We start from the raw sequence: 5,596 nt of genomic DNA, 5'->3' as shown, positions 1-5,596 counted from the left end.
AGGGGAGGAGAGGTGTTTAAAGAGGCTTTGCAAAGAGCAGGTCACAGCTATTGCTGGTTTTAATTCCATCTTGGTCTGGAGCAGTGGGTGGTTGGGGAGACTGTGGGTGTTGGCTCTTTTTTATTCATATTCCCAAATGCCTGCAGAGCTTACACTGTTTTCACAATAAACAAGTGTGTTGAATTTAAGCTGAAGTGCCCATGTTTAGAGCTGCTTTGTGGAGGGGGTGGAGGCTGTTGCTAGGTTGGCACAGTCCCTCTTGGGGCTCCCTTAGCCAAAGTCTGTGGGGACAGAGATGGCAGGGCCCCAGCATTGCCCCATCTTGGGGTGGGAAGCAAGAACAGCAGTCTCCTGACACCTGGGGTTAGTGATCTCTGTGGTTCAGACCTGAGCCCCGAGGACTGTGAGACCTTGGGCAAGTCACTCCTTACATCTCACTCCATGGGTGGGGAGAGGAGTCCCACTAAGAGGGGGCCTTAGACTATTTGACCCATAGTTTTCATTTTTACAGAAGAATAAGCTGAGGCCCAGTGAAGGGAAGGACTTGATCAAGTTACCTGAGGCAGAGACTCAATCCAGACTGGTCGAAATGCAGGTCCAGGGTTTTTTATGTCCCACTCTTCCCTCAGTGTGAGCCTACTGATTCACTCTGTGATGGTAGCTCTGTGCCAGGCCCTGTGCTGGGTGCTGGGCACTCAGAAGATCACAGCCAGGCTGTGATCCAGCTGGCAGGAGTGTTCGGGGAGGCACCCACAGGAGGGAAGGGGTGGCTGTGCATCGGGAGAGGTCAGGAAGGCTTTGCAGTGGAAGTGCTGGCACCGGGCCTTTAGCACCAGGCAAAGGGTTGCTCTGAGGATAGGTGAGTCCGGCAAATGAGGCCAGAGGTGGAAACCGCCTGCAGGGATAGGAACCTGATCTTGCAGCAGGGTGTGGGATTTGGAGAGGTCTGGGGACAAGTTCAAGACGGCCTTGATAAATGTGTTGCCTCGCGGGCTCTTTAGGGTAGAGGTGTGTGGGGAGCAGGGCATAGTCAAGTGACATGAGGTGCCTGAGGCAAGCGGAGTCTGGCCGTTGGGGTCGGCTGGGCGGTGTGGTGTGCACAGCGCCACCTGGTGTCCATCCCTCTCACTGCTGTGACCTTGTCTGGCTCTTTTCAGCGGGGGTGGGAAGGTTGGGGGTGGGGGGGTGGCAGAGATCTCTGCAGGGGACTGAACTCCTAGTCCACAGGGTTGATCAGGAGCCCGAATTCCCCTTTCAAAGCAGCCAAGCTCCGTGGCCAAGGGCTCACAATCAGAAATATGCCAGACACCTAGTGGGTTCTTTGCCCTCTCAGGCCAGAGGGCCCTATGTGAGCCTGAGGAGACATGGATTTCATGGTGGAACCCGCCAGCCTGGGCAGGCACCTTCCTGCTAGGCCATCTCCATAGCCATCTTGCTTCCATGCACACATCTGTGATGAGCAGCCTACTCTTACCTTGCTGGAGCCTCACTACATGGTTTCATTTTCCCCTTTCTATTGAATTTATTGAGGTGACACTTTAACAAAATTACACAGGTTTCAAGTGCACAATTCCACAACACGTCATCTGTACATTGTATTGTGCATTCACCAGAGCCTCACTACATGTTGAGAGAACAAAGCCAGGTACCACACAGCACGTCTACCATGTGTGTCTTCAAATCCACAGGAACATCTGCAAATATGTTCACAAAATGCAAACATCTCTCAGGATGATGGAATTATAGATGAATTTCCCCTTTCCTCTTTGTATTAGTTGCTTACATTTTCTAAATATATATTATCTTTTTGGTTTGTTTTTTTTAAATATTTTTTTCTTAATTGATTTTATTTTTTTTTTATTTTTTATTTTTTTATCATCCTCACCCGAGGACATTTTTCCATTTTTTGTTCAGGTAGAGTGCGAGGTAGAGAGAGGAACAGAGAGAGAAACATCGACGTGAAAGGGACACATGGAGTGGTCGCCACCCGCACAACCAACCAGGGCCAGGGACAAACTGCAACCGAGGTACGTGCCCTTAGCGGGAACTGAACCCGGGTCTCTCCGGACCGCAGGCCGATGCTCTAACCGCTGAGCCAAACCGGCCAGGGCTCTTAATTGATTTTAGAGAGATAGGAAGAGAGAGGAGAGAGAGATAGAAAAATCGATGAGAGGGAACATCAATTGGCCACCTCTTGCATGCTCCTCACTGGGGATCGGGCCCACAACCTGGGCATGTGCCCTGACCAGGAATCGAACTGGCAACCTCTTGGTGCATGCGTCGATGCTCAACCACTGAGCCACACTCGCTGGGCTAAATATATATTATCTTTTTTATTTTTTAATCCTCACCGGAGGACATTTTTCCACTTTTGTTCAGATAGAGTGGGAGGGAGAAAGAGGAAGAGAGAGAGAGACACATTAACGTGAGAGGAACACATCGAGTGGCTGTCTCCTGCACAACCCCAACTAGGGCCGGGGACAAATCGCAACTGAGGTACGTGCCCTTGACAGAAATTGAACCCGCGACCCATTGGTCCACAGGCCGATGCTCTAACTGCTGAGCCACACCGGCCAGGGCATATATTATCTTTATACTCATATAATCAAAAATTTATTTTCATTTTGGAAAAAACAAAAGAAATCTAAGCACACCCCAAATCAGAGCTAGACCAGACCAGTAAAATCTCATGGAAGCAGGGCAAATGGCTGACAACGCCTCTGTAGTCCCTGTAGCTCTTTTTTAAAAAAAATTTTTTTTCTTTATTGATTTTAGAGAGAGAGGAAGGGAGAGGGAGAGAGAGATAGAAACATCAATGACAGAACATCGATTGACCGCCTCCTGCATGGCCCCCAATGGAGATTTGGCCCACAACCTGGGCATGTGCCCTGACCGGGAATCAAACCAGTGACCTTTTGGTGCGTGGGTAGATGCTCAACCACTGAGCCACACCAGCCGGGCATCTCTGTAGCTCTTGCCTTCACAATCTTCTTCCTCTTTTTTTAATCCTTGAGGTTATTTTTTTGTTTATCCTCAGATGGAGTGGGAGGAAGGGAGGGAGGGAGAGAGAGAAAGAAACATTGACACGAGACTGACACATTGACTTGTTGCCTCTCGCACGACCAGAACTGGGCTGGGGATGAACTGCAACTGAGGTACATGACCTTGACTGGAATCGAACCCGTGACTCTTTGATTCGTGGGCCAAAACTCTAACTGCTGAGCCAAACTGGCCAGGGCAGCACAGTTCTGTTGTGTTCTGTTCCTCCCGGAACATTAAGCCCCTGGGGCGCAGGGACCAAACCAAATCCCAAGGCTTCTTCACAGCTCCAGGCACATAGCAATGCACAGTACATCTCCCCTCCTGCCTGACAACTGCACTGCCCTCCCTCTCTGGTTTTCTGAAGCCCTTCTTGCCTCCCTGCCCCAGTCTATTCTCAATATAGCAATTGATTGATCATGTCATTCTTGGATCTACAGGGCCCTGCACCCTCTGACTCATGGGCCTCCCCAGAGTCAAACCACTCCCCCCAACATTTCTCTAGTGCTTCAGCCACTCTGGTCTCCCTTAGTCCCTCCAACGTTCTTTTTCTTTTATCTTCACCCAAGGACATTTCTCCACTTTTTGTTCAGATAGAGTGGGAGGGACAGAGAGAGAGAAAGAGAAACATGGATGTGAAAGGGACACATCAAGTGGCTGCCACACACACAATCCAACCAGGGCCGGGGACAAACTGCAACCGAGGCATGTGCCCCTAGTGGGAACCAAACCCGGGTCTCTCTGGACCGCAGACCGACACTCTAACCGTTGAGCCAAACCAGCCAGGGCCCTCCAACGTTCTTTTCACTTGCTGCTCCCTGTGCCTGGGATGCTGTTCCCTCAGATCTGGGCTTTGTTAGGTCTCGGATTAAACCTGACCTCGTCACATAAACTCTCCCCACTCCTAGCACACATTCCCTCACACTATGCTGCACCTGGTTTTTTCTTCCCAAGCACTGTGGCCACCTGAGATGACCGACTGTCTACCTTTGTGTCTCCCAGCATCCCCAGAAGTACCCCTGCCTGGCAGGGCCTTGTCTGTACCCCTAGCACAGGAGCCACTGCTGCTTCACACACAGTGGGCTCTCAGAGAAACGCTCGTGGGGTTGAATGAACTTATCCAAGACTGACTTGCCATGAGTCACTAAGGGTCAAGTATGTTTTCTGCCATTTCCCCCAGAAGCAGGCGGTGTGTGTCTATAGTGCCTTGTCTTGTAAACGGTTCTCAGCAGAGGATTGGCTGGGGCCTCTACATGGAGTTGGCTTGCAGTCCTGTCAGTGGCTGTTGAATGAATTTTGCCCTCAGTTTGATATTCATGGGCACCTAATCTGTGTCAGGCACTGGGCAAAGTGCTTTACATTGATTCTCTTCAAAGCCACCCTGTGAGATAGGTCCCATTGGAATGTCCCATTTTACAGAGGAGAGAAACAGACTGGCCCACAAGCAAAGTTAGGACTAAGGCCCAGAATGTGTGATCTCAGGGCAGGCATTTTTAAGGACTCCTGTCTCTGAACATGTCAGCTCTTGGGAAGCAAATACGTCAACCAAAGCTACCTGTGCTGTGTCCTCTGGAGAGACAGAACCTCTTTATTCTTAAACCAGCATGTTGGAAAGACTCAGTACCTCAGCGATGTCTTGGTGTGGTGATGAGAACATGGCCTGGACTCAAGGGCTCAGCCACCTGGATAATTTAGCTTCCCACCTGTAAATGGGGCCAGTACCCACATTTCCAGTCTGTTGTGTAAAAGCACCAGCACAGGCTGGGCCCATGGACAGTGCTTTCTCAGAGGGGATGACTGAATCTGCAGACACCTGCAGTCCAGCTGGGTGTCTGGTAGTAGCAGGGAACATTTGGAGAGCTGTCACTCACCCACCACTTGTTCAATGAGGTTACGGTAACAAGGTGGGGAGAGATCCCTGGGGCCACAGACCCAGTCTATAGCCAAACTGAAACCAGAAATGAGTACTCTTGGTGATGTCAGGCATGCCCTGATGGCCAAGGTCGTCTAGGGGAAGATTTCAGAAGTTGGGGCCAGCAGACCAGGCTTTTGAGCTTTATTCTACCATGAGCTGTGAGGTGACCCTGGGCAAGCAGCATTCTCCCTGGGCCCTTTCTCCATCTTTATAAACCCATGGTGAAAGTCATATACTCTTCCCTGCTATCATCACTTATCTGTAAGGCTTACAACAACCAAGCAAAGTCGGCATATCCACACTCAACAAAGTCAAGCTCAGAGGGAGACAGTTCAAGAAGCCAGGGCTTGCCCTGGCCGGTTTGGTTCAGCGGTTAGAGTGTCAGCCTGAGGTCCAGAGAGCCCTGGGTACGGTTCCCGCTAAGGGCATGTACTGCGGTTGCAGTTTTTACCGGCCCTGGTTCGGTCGTGTGGGAGGCAGCCACTCGATGTGTCCCTTTCACATCGATGTTTCTCTCTCTTTCTCTCTTCCCCCCTCTCTCCCTCCTGCTCTATCTCAAGATAAATGGAAAAAAAAAAAAAAAAAGAAGCCAGGGCTTTTTTCATGTTGGATGCACACCGACTTTCAAGCATGACACAAATG

This window comes from Molossus molossus, unplaced genomic scaffold (assembly GCF_014108415.1).
Source record: "Molossus molossus isolate mMolMol1 unplaced genomic scaffold, mMolMol1.p scaffold_m16_p_10, whole genome shotgun sequence".
In the NCBI taxonomy this organism is placed as follows: Eukaryota; Metazoa; Chordata; class Mammalia; order Chiroptera; family Molossidae; genus Molossus; species Molossus molossus.
Note: the sequence above shows the minus strand (reverse complement) of the source record.